Below are 19,104 nucleotides of genomic sequence, written 5' to 3'. Positions count from 1 at the left end.
CTTCGCAAGTCATCGACTATAAAAAGAAGTGACCATCATGCCCTTTCACACAGACGCAGCTACGTCGACCACTTTTCACCTAGTTCTTCTCTGCAAGATTTACAAAAACAACCCTTGTGGGTGTGGTGTGGAGAACGTGTGCCTAAAACGCAAATCGTCTTTTTCTGCCAAATCTTCGTGGTGTATTGTGTCATCGGGGCAGCCATTGCCAATCTGAGTTTGCAACAAGGAGACAAACAATTGTGGACCATTTTATTAAGCAGTTGCATCGGTTACCTGCTTCCCAATCCCTCCCTGAAATTCCCTTCAAACGGGAACAACGGGAACCTTGTGTCCAGTGCAAGTGTCAGTCACCACTCCAACAACAAAAATAACCCCATTTTGGGCAGAGACACGTCTCTGACGTCCAGTAACCCCTCGGACAGCCACAGAACTATGGAATTATGAGTCACCAAAACCAATTTTACTTAACCTTACCCAGTGATAGTTCCATGGAAGTGTTTCCCAACATCACGTTGTGCTGTTACACAGTCAAATTACCTCAGGCCATCCCATTAGATCATGAAGCCCATTGGGAAGTGGCTTTGGTAGAAATGATTTACCCAACACAAATCAAAAACATCACTTCAACTCAAAACGATTTTTACGTTGAAATTCTGGACCAAACAGTGCAGGAAACCATGATGACCACTATTCAACATAGATCACTTCCGAAGGACACAGTACCCCGCAGCAATAGTGACACTTCTCCTCCTTTTTACATTTATCACTTTAAAATTAACTCAGGCCATTATTTTAGTGGTCAACATCTCGTGGAGGCAATCGCTAACAAATTCCATGCAGCAATTGACAAAGTTCTGACCTGACTAAAAAAACGTATCACCACTGAGTACCATAAACTGTCTCATCGTCTACTAATCAAATTTGACAGTGAGGAAAAAAGTATACGTATTAAATTTTGCCCTGAATTGTATGATATTTTGGGTGGAGACCTCAATATGGTTACGGATAAGCACTCCAAAAGGATTCACATGGCAGACATTGACAACAACGGGCATTTTGCGAGGTATTTTCGTTTCCCGGTAAAACTGAACCAGGGACTGAATTTGATGTTTGTGTACTCCGATGTGGTGGAGTACAATGTGGTGGGACACACCTCCGTACCGTTACTGTGTGCCATTCCTTTCAAAGTGGATAGTACCACGGCCAATAACCAGGAAGGTGGAAACACTTATCACGTTCACCGCGAATTTGTACATCCTCATCATTTGCCTGTCAGCAAGTCTTATTTGGACACGGTCAACATTGCTATAAAAGGAGATTTGGGACAAAATATTCCATTCACCAAATGGAAAGTCACGGTGAAACTCCATTTTCGAAAACGGTTCTCTCACGATTCGTAAGTAATGTATCCAGTGTACCAAGGGGTTGCTCGACAGCGAGGACACGGCTTAGGAGATATGCTAAAATCGTCCTTTCGTTCGGTGGCCCCAGTCTTGAAACCGATGGTGACACGCGGATTGCACGCCTTGAAAGATGCCGCACTGACGCAAGGCAAAGAATTTCTCCAAAATGTCATCATCGACAAACAAAATCCCAAAGAAGCCTTCTTGAGGAGAGGCAAAAATGTCTTGCTGCAAACGGGTAAAGACCTTTTGGGCCGACGAGAAACACCTATTAATGCCCTGCTCGCTACCGAGTCAGGCATTCAGCAAGGACAAGGCAGAAAGAGACGACGAAGAAAACACCCTTTCACCAGACTTCACACGTCTAAAGCTAGAAATACAAAGAAAAGAAGAACTGTTCGAGACTTAGACGTTTTCTATTATTGAGAAACAGAAAAAAAATGATGCACCGAGAGTCTTGCGCCTGTTCCAAGTCGGAACTGGATCTGTTTGCCATGCCTCCCACCATGATGACCATGCAAGAATCCTAATGGGTGGAGTTTCACCCTGTCTCCTCATTGACAGATTCCGCTCCCATCGAGTTTGAAATCAAAGGACAGCCCGAAGATTACATCGATCTGAATTGCAGTTACTTGTGCTTGAAAGTCAAAGTTCTAGATAAGACACCTGATGGTGGAATAGAAGACACTGACAGTAAAGCTCCCGTCAACAATTTCATGCATTCCTTGTTCAGTGGAGTGGACTTGTACTTGAATAACAAACTGGTCAGCAGCAGCATGGATACTTACCCTTACCGTGCATACCTAGAAAATCTCTTGACGTACGGAATAGACGCCAAGAACACTCATCTCAATGCCTGTGTGTTATGGGAACCTGATGATGCGGACGAGTTTGACACAATAGATAAAAGCAATGACGGCGTTATGGAAAGACGAAGCAAACTCTTAAATAAGAAGAGTTTAGAACTGATGGATCGTTTGCATTTGGACATGTGGTTGCAAGAGAAATATTTGCTGAACGGTGTCAATGTCCGCTTGAGACTGAATCGCAGCAGTACCGATTTCCATTTGTTGGCTGATGCTGATGCTACTACTGGTGGCAATCCCAAAAGAATAATCGAGGACGTCAAAGTCTACGTACGACGCGTGGAAGCGTTACCTAAAGTGGGAAATGACATCAGTCAAACTTTGAGCAGAACGACCGCCAAGTATCCGATACGACGCGTGGAAGTGAAAACGTTCACCATTCCCGCTAACAATCAATCCATGATCGAAGATCATCTGTTTCAAGGACAATTACCCAAACGTTTAATCCTTGGTATGGTCCTGAATTCAGCCTCCAATGGAGCCTTCGATCAAAATCCTTTTAGGTTTCAGCACTTTGACGTGAAGAAATCGAAGTCAGTCGCGATGGCAAAACCTTGTGTACCCGACCTTTCGAACCTGACTTTGACAAAACGAAGATGAATTACTTGAGATCGTACTTGTCCCTGTACGAAGCCACTGGTCAGTTAGGAACCAACACCAGTCACGGCATTACGTACGACGATTATGCAGGAGGCTATGCTTTGTGATCTTTTTATTTCACCCCTGAAAAGGGTAGCGACGAGGGACATTTCCACCCTATAAAATCCGGCCAGATGCGTGTGGAACTTCAGTTTGCAGAACCACTGGACAAGACAGTGAACGTTATCCTGTATGCAGAATTCGATAATACCATAGAAATCAACAGTTTGAGAGAAGTCATTCGAGATTATTAGAAGCTATGGAAGCTGTTATCCCTCTTTACCTAGTGAAGAAACTTTGGAGATGAAATATGAGGAGACCGTGGAAGAAGAATCCCAAGACAAAGACGAAGAAGTTGTCATGATGAAGTCGAGATGGCCAGAACAAGAAGCCCATTTAGTCTCCTGTTTTGCCTAACACTTGGTCGAAAAAATTACGGAATTTATCAAGAAAGATTGCTTTGGATATCAAAACGATCATCCCATTCAAATACAACACGATAAATGCCTGATGCTGAGTTAAGAAGAAAAATTGGACGAGTATCTGGACGAAGCTTGGTGTCTCATCTCGGACTAAGTCGTGTTGCATTAGTGGTATAAAGACTTGCGTGAACATTCTTGTCCACCATTAACCACTCAAGAGATCCATCGTATCGAAGCTCTCCTGAATGAGAGTGGGGAGACGAAGCGAAGAAACGGTTATTTGTCAGACATTTTCAAGCAAAAAGTCAGGATCGAATTGATCACTTATTATTACCTGTGAAGAAGAAGAAAAAACATGGATACCTGGGAACTTTATTACCTTTTGAACCACAGTTCGTACACTGCTTCTTGGAATCCTGTCGTCTGTGCTAAAGATGAACTCCCTCATCGCAAACCTCAAGACCATCAAGCTTATGTGATCAACACGGACGACAGTCATCTCCCAGGAACCCACTGGGTAGCCGTCTACTTTCCTCAAGAAGGATGTGTGGAATATTTCGATTCGTATGGATTGCCTCCTTTGGAAGACGATATCATTAACTTTATGAGAAGAAATGCTCAGACCACCCGATTCAATAATGTGAAATTACAAGGCACATATTCCTTAGTGTGTGGACAATATTGCGTGTATTTTCTGCATCATCGCAGTCGGGCCTATTCCTTAGAACATTTAGTGAATCAGTTTGATCCTCGTTCTTCTTCTAGAAACGATGTGAAAGTAGATCGATGGTTTTGTGACCATTATACTGGTCTTTTGTCTCAAGCTAGGAAACGTAGTGTCCATCAATGGCCTAATGACTTCCAACAGTGGAAATCACAATTTCATTCTCAACGTTGTGAGCCCTGTCCAAAAAAATGTGTTAATTGAAATAAATTTTTGGTATTTGAAAAAAAATATTTAATGTTATATTGTTGGATTATTGTAAAAAATGTTAGAGTTGTTTGTTAGTGTTAAGTGATTTTGAACAAAAATGTTGTGTTTTGAAGAAAAAAAATGCCTTTGTGGTTTGTTTGGCTATAGTAATCTTGATCCATGCTGTTTGACTTCTCTCTATCCCTCTCATGGCACTCATTGAACGGTCCAACTCGAAAACCGTGTAGGGATGTTTTCCTTCATGTCCGCGCTTTGACTTTAAAATCCGGGGTAGTTTCCAGGCCAACCATCCATTGTCGACTCATCCTCCTACGAAGTTGTGCTCCAGACTAGGTAAGCTAAATGAAGCCTACGTGGATTTGCGTAGGGTCAGACACAGTCTCATACCGAAGCCAGAAGAAACAGAGAATGTGAGAATGTTAAAAGTCACTGAAGACCTGATAGAAGAACTCTTCAGAGAAGAAATTAACAGGGAGAAAGAAGAATGGGCAGAGAAGTACAGACTTCAGAAACAGCAGAGAGAGCAGCAACAGCAACAACAACAGCATCAGCAACCTGAACCTGACAGAGACTTTGTCGATTGTCGTATTGACACCAAAGAGTTCTTCTTCTCTTTCCGAAGAAGCAGATCTATCGTCAGAAAGTCTATCGTCAGAGGACGTCGCATTCTTAGAAACTAAAAGATCTCCCTAGCTTCAACTTCGCACACAAAAAACAGCCCTTTTCAGGGCTACCCCAATACTCTAGAAAAGAAATAACAATCGATTTGCCAATGTATGTAGAGTAGTGTGAATATAAACACTTACTCTTTTGTGGTGTGAGTGTATGTGTTTGTGTGGATAGTAGATAATGATAATGTTTTTTTGCTGTTTGACGTGCGTGGAGAGTAGATTTGGGGTTTGATTTGATTGCTTTGCGTATGTGGATAGTATATTGAAGTGATGAATGAAAATTTTTAAATTAGTAAAGGATAGTAAAAAAGTAAGTGAGTGTTTCTTTTAGGTCCGCGCGTTTTTTGGTCATGATCTAGGTAATATAACTTTTGTCTTGGGGACGTTTTCCTTCACGTCCGCGCTTTAACTATAAATTGAAAATCGCTCGGCAGTCTAGCTACCCTTGTTGATGGATCAACACTAGAGAATGAGCAGAAGGCTAGCGAAACTGTTGGAACTTCACGTGCACCTGGAATATGCCAGGCTTATACTAAAGGAACTGGCTGCGGAGGCCATCGTCGAAGAGGGAAGGATGAAAGAGGAGGAGAGAAGAAAGAAAGAGGAGGAGGAGAGAAGAAAAATAAGAAGATGAGGAAAATGAGAGAGGAATGGCTGTAACACAGACACAAGAAAGAAATTTCAGAATCCCAGAGACAGAAGATTGGGATTCTGAAGCCACTCATTCCGCCTCTGCTCCCCACCAAAAAAGAGTGAAAGGAGATTGAAGTAGGAGATGTGTGTGTGGTGCCAGGTCTGGAAGGTGCAACCATTAACCAGGTGCCCTGGAGTTCAAAATAAACAGCCCTTTTGAGGGCTACCCAAACCTTTAGAAAAGAAATAACACTCGATTTGCCAATGTGTGTATGTAGAGTAGTGTAAATATAAACACTCACTCTTTTCTGGTGTTAGTTAGTTAGTTGGATTATAGTGGTTTTCGTTCTTTTGAACATGTACCACTTGTTTTTTCACGCACTGTGTGATTTTTAATTACTCCTGGGGGAAGGAAAAGGAACCTCATCCCCCAGGCTTTTATGTACTCAAAGAGTACTTTTTAATTTAGTCACTCAGATGTAGGACTAACTAGTCCTTAACAACCTGACTGAAAGGCTAATAAACATGAGTGGGAATAGTCACACCACACACTCGTGTTTTTTATTGGATTGAAATGCTCCAGGTGTCAAACCAAGCAGTATGCGACTCCCGCTACGATTGGTCGTCAGCGATGACGTCACATTAGGACACCTGGTCATGTGGCAGGTGGAAATCGTTCCACATACTGCCACGTGTACGTTGTCCGAGCGTGGTAAAGGAGGAAAGGTACTCGGAAAGTCAGCCATGGATGTCATGTACTCCCCCAAAACGCCACCCCATACTTATTCCAAATCATATCCAGTTTTACTAATGGACAAAATATACCAATAATGTGTTAGCCACCTCTGCAATTATTCAAATCATAAGAGTTATAAATTTTGAATAAAATTTTCCGAACAAGTTTGAATTTAGTGTACACAGTGTACATACTTACTGAAATTAAAAACCAATCGGTTAAATATAAACGACTTATAGCAATTGAGGAACGCATGGTAAAATAATAAGTGTGAGAATTTAAACGGCGGTACCAAAACAGATCAATTCAAATGTAAGATTAGTTGATCTAGGAGGGATACCAAGCCAAAATGGATCCCTATTTGATAATTACAGGCAATTTTAGTAGCCCTAAGAAGGGCTTTTCGTTTTTAGGCAAACGTTCCCCGTCTGTCCTCTGCTTCCCTGCATAGCTGGGCTGTTTGCTTTCTTCGTTAGTTTCCCCTGGAAAGGCATAACCATGAAGTTTAGCGAGGTATTTAGCCGCCTCAGTCAGTTGGCGTAAGGAGAACTGAGTAAGCTTCATAATAGAGCGCCAATTAATGTATTGGATTACATTGACGAAGTGGCCCGCTTTTTTTATATCATCAACTGCCTTTCCCAGTCCCATATTCCGGTAGACAGAGCCTTCCTTTTTTCCACTCTGTTTTGGTGGTGCAGGTTCATCAGCTTCATCGCCGCTGGATGATGATACTTCCAGGGCCGCTGCCAGCGTGGAAGTTTCAAATTCTTCAGGGTCGTCTGCCAACATTGCCTGGATTTGGCTGAGTATGTTAGTAGAAATAGCTGCGGAAGCTTGATTTAAAAGTTCAGCCAGATGTTGTTTAAGAGACAAGGAGACGGTTAGGAGTATTTTTTTTTCTTTTTTTTTTCTTCATGTGTTCCTTATTTATTTTGATTCCTTATCTTATTGGTTTGGAATGAAAACTTGTTTTATGGTTGTTTGTATTTTATTATGGAGTCCTGTTTTAATTAATTCCTATTTTCCTATTTTAATTTTTTGTGACCATAATTGGTTTTTATTTTTCGGGCTATGAACGGCTGCGTCAGTTTGTGAACCTACGAGACCTAGCAGGCCGTCATAATTCCCAAACAGTGATTTTGTAATATTCGTCCTTAACTGGTTTTTATTATTCGGGCTATGAACGGCTGTGTCAGTCTGTGAACCCACGAGACCGAGCCGGCCGTCATAATTCCCAAACAGTGATTTGTGATATTTTTAACTGGTCTTTGATTCACTTTCTTAGATTTTTTTGATTAGATTGGATTCGTGTATAAAACTTATGATATTTTTGAATGTTAGATTAATATTGGGGTTTGTGTTCATCAAGAATTCTGGGTATGTTGCAGGGGATCCAATATTATGCTGTTTAACTTTAAACTTAGCCCTTTCTTTTTCAAGTGTATGGCAGTTGTTAAAAATATGCTCCATGTCTTCTGGGACCCTGCAGTGGTAGCAGTTAGGGTTATGTGGTTGTGGTCCTATGTACTGTCCGAAGCTGTTAGCCAGCTTGGTTTTGCCCGTGAGTATTCTATTTATGAATATTTGTTCACTGCCTTTTGTTTTGGGTGGTTTCCTATTTCTACATACTTCTTTAATGATGGTTTTTAGTTTCCTGCCTTGAGTGCTTGTGTTCCATAATTCCTGCCATTTATTATCAATGAGGGTTTTAGATATGCTATTGAGTTCGCATATGCTATAATCTAGGCTGATGTGAGTGGTTTCGTTTAGTTTTTGTTTAGCTGTTATATCTGCCATATCGTTACCTGGTATGTTAATATGGGATGGTATCCACATAAATTCTACTTGTAAGTTATTATTGTTCAGTATTTGTAACAATACATTGGTTTGCCTAAGATAGTTTTCTCTTGATTTGGTGTTGTTATTAAGTATTGAGTTTATGACGCTTAGCGAGTCACTTATTATTACCGCTTGGGGTATTTTGTTCTCTTTGATCCATTTGAGTGCTTCAAGTATGGCCCAGAATTCAGCTGTGTATATGGAGCAGAGGTTAGGTAGTTTTCGTCCTGCTTTAATGTTAAGTTCGGGGATTACGTAAGCTGCTGCTGTTCTGGGTGGTTCTGTAATTTTGGATCCATCAGTGTAAATCTTAATGTAGTTGCAATATTTTGAGTTGATTTCTTCTGTACAGATTGTGTTTAGTTTGAGTTCCTGTTCGTTTTTATAGCCATATTTCGTAATGAAGGTGTTAACTGAGGGGTTGATATTTATCCATGGTTCTTTGTCATAGTGATTTGCAATTTCTGCTTGGAGGTTGTCTATAGGAAGTTGTTCAACTAATTGATGGACTAATTTCCCTGCTGGTATGTTTTGTGATAATTTAGTTCTAAAAGGTATGTTGCATTTATTTACAGCTAGCCGGGTGGGGTGTGTGTCGGGGTGTGTTATTAGCCTGGCTGCATATCTGAGGGTGAGTTCTTGTCTTCTAAGGTGGAGCGGCAGTTCTCCAGTTAAGATTTGAAGTTCCACTAGTGATGTGGATGGTAGTACTCCAGTGCAAATAATTAGGGCCTTTCTTTGTATGCTATCTAGTTTCTTGAGGTTATTTTGGGGTGCCGAGTTGTAAATTTGGCATCCGTAATCTAGTTTAGATCTAATTAACGATTTATATAATGCTAGTAAGGTTTCTTGATTGGATCCCCAGGTGGTTCCTTTAAGGGTTGTAAGGAGGTTAAGGTCTTTATTGCACCTTTTGACTAGTTCGTTTATGTGGTGTCCCCAGTTTGGCTTGGAGTCATAATGCATTCCTAAAAATCGTGCTACTTTTACAAATTTAATTTCTTGATTTTGGATGGTGAGTTTTGGAAACTGATTTTGTAATTTACGTTTGGTGGTGAATAATACTGCTATGGTTTTTTCATGGGATAATTTGAAACCCCATTTATCAGCCCATTTCCCTATTTTGTTTAAACTTGTTTGAATATCGCTGATTACTTTGTGGTTGGACGGGTTTCCTGCTCTCCATAATCCACTATCATCAGCAAATTGTGACAGTTCAATTAGTTTTGATGATAAGTTGGTGTCCAAGTCATTAATCATGATGTTGAAAAGGGTTGGGCTGAGTACGCTCCTTTGTGGTGTACCGTTTTCAAGTGTGTGGTTCAGAGTAGGTGTCGCCGACTCTGGTTGATATTTTACGGTCAGCGAGGAAGTTTTCAATGAATTTAAACATTCGACCTGTGATGGCGTAGTGGTTGAGTTTGGCTAATAAGCCTTTGGTCCATTCAAGGTCGAATGCCTTTTCGAGGTCAATAAATACTGCAATTAAATTCCTATCAGCTTTGCGTTTGGAGTTGAACGCTAATTTGATTGCGGTTTCCAATCGTATTAGTTGATCCGTGGTGGATCTTTTGTTTCTAAATCCGCATTGATTATCGGAGATTAAATTATTGCTCTCTAGGTGGTGTTTGAGTCGGTTGGTGACTATGGTTTCCATGATCTTACAAACGTTGTTTGTTAGGGAAATGGGTCTGTAGGAATTAATATCGTTAGGGTCTTTTCCTTGCTTTGGTATTGGAATTGCTATTGCGTGTTTCCATTTATCGGGTAGTTTGCCTGAGGTCCATATTTGGTTTAGTAATTTAATAATTGTTTGTTTAATGTTATTTGGGATATTTTTGTATATTTTGTATCCTATTTGATCTTCCCCTGGGCTAGTTTCGTTTTTGGTTTTCAATGCTAGGTCCCATTCGTAAGTTGTAATGTCTTTATTTAGGTTCGAGACTTTGGGACCGAGGTCTTTAAAGAGATTACTATGGGGTCTTTCTACATTGTCCCTATGTAATTGAAATGCTGGGATGTAGTTGGTGTTGCTACTCATATCTGAGAAATGCTGAGCTAGTCGGTCAGCTTTTTCTTTATTAGTAATGGCTCCAGCTATTTTTGGGGTGGTGTTAGTTGTCTTTCCTCTAATTGATCTAATCTTATCCCAGACTTGTTTGGTACTAGTTGTGATATTGATATTCGTGCAGTAATTATGCCAAGTTGACTCCTTTGCCTGTTTAATTATGTTTTTAAGGTTTTTCTCCTTTTGTTTATATATAGTGAAATCAATAGAGTTTTTAGTGCGTTTGAATTTATTGAGGGCTTTTTTCTTATCAGTGATGGCTTGTTTGCATTCATCATTCCACCATGGGACTGCTTGTTTATTTGGGTTACCACTAGTTTTGGGTATGTTAGTGGTGGCTGCCTTTAGTATGGTATCAATCAGGTCTTCGTAATATTTATTAATATTATCATTTTCTAGGTTTTTGGTGTCTATTTTGCTTAGTGTTTCATTAAATGTGGTCCAATCTGCTTTTGAATATATCCATCTAGGGGTTCTTTTTAACGAGTTGTATTGGACCGTCATATGCAGGGTGACTATTACTGGAAAGTGGTCACTGCCCAAGGGGTCAGTTTGATTCACTCTCCAGTCCGCCACCTGGGTTATTGATGGCGAGCAAATGGTGAGGTCGATGGCGGACATGAGACCGTTTTCTGGGTTAAGGCGTGTTTTTGTCCCGTCATTTAAAATGGCTAAGTTAGATTCTGCGGTCCATTCTTCAATCAATTTGCCTCTTTTGTCCGTCACACCGCCCCCCCCCCCAGCTCATTATGGGCATTGAAATCTCCACAGATGACGATCTGATCTACTCGTTTGTGATCATTTATTTGTTTGTAAGTAATTAAGTTAGCTGTGCCTGATGTTCCCCCTGGGTCATAAATATTGAATATTTGTATTTGACCCTTGCCTGTATGAATTATGAGGGACTTAATTTCGAATGCTTCGTTGCTACCTGGGCTTGGTGTTATGGTTATTATTGTTACATTCGGGATGTTATCTGCTATATAGATGGCTAAACCCCCACCTCCTTGTCCCGTGGTTCGATTTTTGAAGTGTCCTGGCGTGTATCCTGGGAGTTTGGGTATTTGTTTGGTTCTACTTGTTATTTTTGTTTCTTGAATGCATATAATATCTGGTTTGTGTTCTAAGCTTTGTAATTTGGCTTTGAGTTCACTGATATTACTTATTAACCCTCTAGCATTCCATTGCCATATTATAATGTTCCGGTTTGTTGTATAATCCATTATTGGGGTGGTCATTTATTGATTGTTTTGTGTTGAGGGTTATGATGTTAACTTCAAATTTGATTCGATTTTGCTTATTATGCTTATTATCTGTGTTATTTTATCCACGATGGAGTGTTGGTTGTTGATAAGTTCGGCTTTGATCTCTATGAGTAACTTTTCTATTGTCGGGTTTGACAGTGATTTGTTTTTTGTGTTAGTGTTATCTGATTCTTCGGGATGGAGTTGTGAGTCTTTGTGGGATTTGATTAAGAATGTATCTTGTTTATTTAATCTTCTTTGATCTTGTTTGACCTTGTTTGATCTTGGTTGGTTGGGTGTTTGGGCTGTGGTTGCTTCAGTTGCTGGTTTGTTTGGGGTCATGATGTGGTGATTTTTATTACTAGGGGTTAGTTTTTTCGCCGCATGAAACGGGATTTGCTTGTTGTTCATGATATCTATGGTTTGATATTCCTTGATAGTGTTGGGGCATTCGTGGGATTTAGGTAGGTGGGGGCCCCTGCAGTTGGTACATTTGTGTGTGGTTCTACGACATAAACCTTTGTGGTTTCCCCCGCATTTGTAGCATAGTTGGTTATATCTACATCTGTTAGAGAAATGTCCCCAGTGTTGGCAGTTGCTGCAGAACCTGGGTTTGTTTATGTAGGTCTCAAGGCGGTGGCGTGCCCCAGAGTGATCTAGTCTTATCATGGTTGAGAGTGGAGAATTTGATTCTAGTATCGCTGTATTGGTTTCCTGTCCTAAATGATTTTTGAGTTTATACGTCCTATTTATGGGGGTACCACTGTCTTTGAGTTTGGCAGTGAGGGTTTCATTGTTTATCCCTTTATTTATAAATGTGGGGTTGTTCGTGCGGGAGTGTGTGGCTAAGTCATTTGTTCGTGTGTTATTGCTTATTGCCATGAGGGTCTGGTTGCTATTGTATGTTTTGGTTAGTATGTTCTTTGTCCCTATTTGTTCGTGTCTTTCGACGTTAACCCTAATGTTGTTTATAATTTCAATTTCTAGGAATTTGGCCATTTGACTGCGAGTGCTGCAGTGTACTATTATGTATCTTGTGTTTGGCCTAAATATTTTGAATTGTCCTTGATGAACCCTAAGGAGGGCCTGTGTGAGACTGTTAACTGTTAAGTTTATCAGTTTATTGGAGTTGCTACTGATATAAAGTGTGTATTCTATGGGGTGGTATGAAAATTTGGCCTGTTTCTTTGGTTCTTTGGGGGTGTGTGAGTTTGAATTATTTTGGGGGGCAGGTTTGTTCTTGGTAAACATGGGTCCCTTCCCTTTACCCTTGCCATCCCACACGTTAGGTTTTGATTTAGTGGTTGGGTTAGCTTGTGTTTTGTTTCGGCTGCTGAGTAATTGTTCTTCAGTTAAGGGTTTTGATGGTCCAGGGGTCTGACTGTTATGATATTTCGGTTTGTTGTTACTGATATGAATCGGTGGAGTTATCGTTACCTTGGGCGCCATTTTGGGTGTAGTTTTTCCTTTGTTACATGAGTTGGGCCCTATTTTCGGTGGGTTTCAAATTATCATGGCTATATGTTGTTTTTTTTCGGGGATTGTGCAGTGACCATGTATTTGGTGGTGGGTGGCTGGTCTTGTTTTTTGAGTGGCGATATTGGTGTTTCTATAGGTATTGTATCGTCCAGTTCATTGTTTGCCGATGGATCTAGTAAGTTTTTGAAACTTACAGTTGAGTTGATACTTAAGTCGGCTGCTGATATTTTAATTAGTTCATTTCTCTCAGGGGTGGTTAGATGTGGTGTTGTCAAATCGTTCCTTTCAGGAGTGGATGAGAAGTTGAGTTTCTTCTCGCAAAGTTCAAGGTGCTTGGAGTTTGCACTGAGATCCAATTTCCCCGTGATTATTTGCGGGTTTGGTGTCATAGGGTTGGGGGTTTATGTGATTTCATATCCTTTTCAAGCCTATTGTTTCTCAGAATTTTTTTTCTAGTGTTAAAGTTAAGTTTCTTTGTGATTGATTGAGACATTCCTACTTTGGTTTTGAATAGGGTTTAGGTTAGTTATTGTTGTTAATAGTGTTTGTGGTTAGGAAGAAACAAGGAGAGATGAGATTCTGTTACGTTCCGTGAATCGGAAAATCTCACTGCGGTTAGCTTGTGCTTGTAACTTGTGAGATTCTGACCAGGCGTGGTACCAGTGTGTTTCCTAGTGCCTGTTTTCGGGAACAGTGCTAACAGCTAGAGTTGTTATTATGAGAAAAAGGTAGTGGTTAGTTGTGTAATTTGTCGTATTTATTCTCTATCATTGAAAATCACACAATGATATTTGGTGCTTTTATCATGTGTGGGTTCAATCCAGTCGGTTCTAGTATGGTTTTTAGAGACTGTTTAAGAGAATAGGAGGCAAATGGAGTAGATACGGAATTAAGTACAAGTAAGGTAAAATATGAGATGTAAACAGCGCAGAGTTTTCATTGCCCGCAGGCTTAGTAATTTTCCTACCTTGTGCTAAAGTACTTAGCTATTATACGAGGTGGTATGATCCAAAATGGCTGCGTGGCAGGTTTCTTGGCTGGATTTCCTTTGTCTGATATATTACTATATTACTATCTTACTGCGTGTTCCTATCGTTCCTTTGTGAGAGTTCCTTTGTTCTGTGCACTTCCTTTGTTCACGGCTTGGCCGGTTGCTAATCGTTTCCTCTTCTTAGCATTATTTCTTTGCACAAGTTGTCCTGTTCCTTTTCTCTATATTAATTGGTGTTGGTGGTGGCCGCACTCAGTAGAACCTTTAAAATTATACACCAAGCCGGTTTTGAAAAGTAAACAAATCAAGCAAATTCAGAGATAGTTTTCAAACTTCTTTTCTGGTGTGATTGTATGTGTTTGTGATTGTAAGCGCTCAAGTACGTTTGTGTGGATAGTAGATTATTGGGTTTTGTAAGCGCTTAAGTTGGTTTGTGTGAATAGTATATTTGGGTTTCATTTTAATGCTTTGCGTGTGTGAATACTAGATTTTGTGTTTGTTTATTGCTGCTTCACGTATGTGGATAGTAGATAATATGAGATGAGAAAAGTAGGGGATGCTTTCCTTCACGTCCGCGCTTTTTAAGTGATGATCTAGGTAATATAATTTTTGGACTTTAGGGGGATGTTTTCCATCACGGCCGCGCTTTAACTATAAGAACCCACAGTATTCGTCGTTCACACCATTCTACAAAGAATAAAAAGAAGATGGCTTCGAACCACCTTGATAAAATGAAAAAATTGCAAGACATCCTGGATAATTTATGCATGATGGAGCAAATGTTGGTTAACCTAAACGAGGATCACTATTCTTATAGTCCCCATCGAGTGAAGATGGAGATCAACAATTTAAGAAAACTAAAGGATATCATCAGTGATCTGTTAAAAGAAATAAAGGAGGAGAAGGAGGATGAAGAAGAAAGGAGAAGGATGAGAGCATGGAACGAAAAAAATCAAAAAGAAGAAGAAAATGAGAAGAGGAAGAAAGAAGAGTAGGCGAAACAGAAAGAAGAGAAAAAGAAGAAAAGGGAGGAAGAAAAGAAGAGAAAAAGTGTAGTACAGAAAATAAGAAGCTGGTTGAGAAATAGAAGAAATTAGAAGAAGAAAACCAAAGACCCTTTGCAGGGCCACCCACATTTCTTGAAAAGAGATAGACTTTCAATTGCCTGCCCCACTTTTTTAATTTTTTTATTTTTTTAAAAAGAAAATTAGAGACCCCTCCATGTTTCAATTTTCGTATGTTCCATTTCCATAGACCCATCAGGTCGGGACCGTATTATAATAGGGTCCCGACCCTGTTCCATTTTTCCTTGTCGCTCATCAGACCCACAATCTATTCCCATGTTAAATTCCCACTCGTTGTATACATTTTTCATTAAAAGGAAACTCGGCCAAGCCTCGTTTCATTTTAATGAAAAAATTATACAGTTCGTGGTATATAATTGATACGGCGTACACACTATATATATATATATATATATATATATATATATATATATATATATATATATATATATATATATATATATATATATATAACGTTTTTTCCCTCCTGTCATAAACCTTGCTATCACTTGATATATCTCGTTTCAGGCTAATAGTGAGCTCAATAACAACGTGGCTTGGTGCAAATATAGAACGTCCAGGACACTTAGTATTGTTTCTATCATTGTGGGGTTAATATGGATCGCAATTGCCACCTGGAGGATTATGGAGGCGGCGAACCATTGAGCATCATACTACCCGACAACGTACAACGGCTAACCAAGTAAAGAAGCAAAAAGTAAAACCGACTAGTGTAATAACAACCTGTTGTGATGAAATATTTTATTTATTTGGGGTGACATTTGCTGACTTTGGCACAGATCTGTAAATAGTAAATTGCATGTCATTTAACATCATGACAATAAAGGGACATGTTTGATCTGGTGATGTGTTGTGATTTGGATTTTGAACGTAACTTTAGCATTTCAGTCATATCGCAAAGATGTCTGCATTGTGGCAGTTTATAGTGATGTCTATCACTGGGGCATCATGCATCAGACATGTAGCACCATGTCCCACCCAGTGACATTATCCTGACACAGTGGCCGACCAGTCATAACACTAACCTCTTAATGCTGAACGCCAAGCGAGGCAGCAGTTAGTACCATTTTTGTAAGTCTCTGGTATGATTTGGCCGGGGATCGAACCCACGACTTCCCGCATCCGAGGCGGACGCTCTAACCACTAGGCCACCGTAGCGGTTTTGATTTAGTGAAAGTGTAACCCAAACTGTCACAGTTTATTCATCTGAAACGGATGATTGCTGCTCAAAGTAATACAATATTCGAGTTTGGCATATTTGTGAGTATAATAATTTGGTGTGCAATAAATATGCAAGAACTTCATTTTTTCGATAATATTTTCATTTGTCTTCAAGATTATAACGAAATAGCATCTTCGTCTAACAGCAAATAACTGTAGTGCCCGTGTGTGTGTGTGTGTGTGTGTGTGTGTGTGTGTGATTGGATTTTAAACTAATTTTTAATGTGGCAGTTTATAGTTATGTCTAGCATTGAGTCATCATGCCGCAGACATGTAGCATGATTTCTCACCCAGACACATTATTCTGACACCAGGCCGACCAGTCCTAACACTAAGCTCCTAATGCTGAGTGCCAAAAGAGGCAGTTGTTAGAAGCATTTTGTGTAAGTCTTTGGCATGACTCGACCGGGATTTGAACCCGCTACCTTCCTCATCAGAGGCGGTCTTCCAACCACTAGACCATCGGAGCGGTGTAAACTGAAATGTACAAACATACTTCTCATAAAGCACATAATCTGAACAGTTAGTCTGTGTAAATTGTATCAATGTACTTCTATTATATTTTAACATGTTAACATTTCATTTTCAGAATCTGATTAGGTGAGGATACTTAAGATACAGAATCTCCACACCAATACACAAGGATTTGTGAATGCCCAGTGAGAACTACGTAGCTTCTTGCATTCAACTCTCGTTCAAAACACAAGTGTTAGATATTAATTTGTATGTTCCTTTTATTTCCATATGTTAATAAATATAACTCAGTGCAAATAAAAATATATTGCTTTTGTGGGTGTATTTTCACCTCATTATTCCTAAGGAAAGCAAATATATCGAAATATGCGCATACCTATAGCGCATAAACATACAGTTAATCATACATATACACTAATATAACTGCATGTACAGAATATGTATATAAATATATATATATATATATATATATATATATATATATATATATATATATATATATATACAAAACTATATAAAGATATATATTATGTGAAAGAGATGTAGCAGAGCTGTTGTCATGATGTGTTATACATATAGCTCCAATTTATATTACTAATTTTATTCCTCTGAGATTAGTTTGTGTATAACAGAAATGCAACGTAAACAATAATTAGCATTGGGATAAAAATAAATTAAGATAAATTTATAACATCTGTAAAGACATAATATATCAAAAAGCCAATCTACACCACTTCCAACTATCTTCTCTCCAGTCGACCTTCCGGACATGTTTGCAAATTTCTTCCGTGACAAAGTACAAACCATTAGAGATAGGCTTGACACCACAATTTCAATTGCCTCGTCGTCACCATATAGCTCGGATACAGGATTTGAGCGGCAACCATTAGGAGCATTTAAACCTGTCTCTATGGATTTCGTACATACAATCCTGATGAAGAGTGCACCAGTCTCATGTGAACTTGATCCAATTCCAACATCACTGCTGCTTCAGTGCTTAGATCCATTATTGCCTTCACTTCTTTCTCATCCGGGGAATTCCCATCATTTTTCAAAACTGCCATTGTAAAGCCTCTACTGAAGAAAACAACAGTGGACTATAACGTATTTAAAGAACTACCGCTCAGTTTCTAATCTCCTATTCATATCAAAAATCTTAGAAAATGTTCTTCTATCCCAGCTTGTATCTCATCTAAATTCAAACAGTCTTTTAGCAATGTACAATCTGCATATCGCCCTTGCCACAGTACTGAAACTGCTCTTCTGAAAGTAGTTAATGACATTCTCTCTGCGTTGGATAAAGGGAAAATTACAGTCTTCCCCCTCGTTGATTTGTCTGCAGCATTTGACACAATAGACCATGATATATTACTTCACCGTCTCCAGCATGTATTTGTCATTCATGATACAGCATTACTGTGGTTCAAGTCCTACTTGGTCAACAGGACACAAATTGTATCTGCAAATGGAATACACTACAGCGCAGTTGATCTATGTTGTGGTGTTCCACAGTGGTCTGTTCTTGGACCTGTTCTCTTCATTCTGTACACTCAGTCACTCTCAAGTGTCATAGATCATCATCCAGTGCCTCACCAATTGTACGCTGATGACACCCAAATATACAAATCTAGCCACCCAACATACCTATCTGACCTCACCCATGTGTACACATCAGCAAGATACTTACGCTCCTCTTCTGACAATCGTATACTCATTATTCCCTCTATGAAAACAAAGTCATATGGACAGCTTTCTTTTGCATACCAGGGCCCATCAACGTGGAATGAATTGCCCACTGAACTTAGACACAAAGACACAGTGATCACATTCAAGAGGGCTCTCAAAACTCCCTTATTTCGACTGCAAGAACAAACTTAAAGACCCAGTAATGTTTCCTACCTTAAATATTCTCAGCATGTTTTTTAATGTTTTCTAATTTCATGGTGTTTGTTTTTGTAATCATATCATTATATGTTGTTTTTTTTATCTTACAGGTGTTGTCTAATGTTGTAAGGCGCTTAGAGTTTCTAAAGATTAGGCGCTATACAAAGTCCTCATTATTATTATTACTATTATTATTATATACTTGTATAAGAAATAAAACTTCACTTAAATATATTTATTGAGGGACATATCGCTGTACTTATAAATGTCAGACGAGTTCAGTAGTCCAAATGGTTTATAAACAACTAAAATATAGAATGATAGTTTATACAGGACCGCATAGGATGCTTTACAATTTCGTTTTCTTCACGTTGACGTACAACATGTATGCGATAATTTGTATAAGACTAAATAGGACAGAACCAAAAGTTATCTATGAAATTTGGGAAGGACTCTATAGGTTGCTCATAAATATTTCGTAGAACTGCTCTTAAATAATTATCACATTTTAA

The 19,104-nt window shown here is 39.3% G+C and overlaps 1 long non-coding RNA gene across 1 annotated transcript; it reads left to right on the top strand.

The window, feature by feature from the left end:
• The first annotated feature begins 15,524 nt into the window (after window positions 1–15,524).
• On the top strand, window positions 15,525–17,022 carry LOC149796338 (uncharacterized). Its single transcript, XR_016421420.1, has 2 exons — window positions 15,525–15,710; window positions 16,824–17,022. It is a non-coding gene; the product is annotated as an uncharacterized LOC149796338 (long non-coding RNA).
• Window positions 17,023–19,104: the final 2,082 nt, after the last annotated feature.

Source organism: Sinohyriopsis cumingii, chromosome 6 (genome assembly GCF_028554795.1).
Source record: "Sinohyriopsis cumingii isolate HCF-2022 chromosome 6, ASM2855479v2, whole genome shotgun sequence".
NCBI classification, from domain to species: Eukaryota; Metazoa; Mollusca; class Bivalvia; order Unionida; family Unionidae; genus Sinohyriopsis; species Sinohyriopsis cumingii.
Note: the sequence above shows the minus strand (reverse complement) of the source record. Positions and strands in the feature narration are given on the sequence as shown.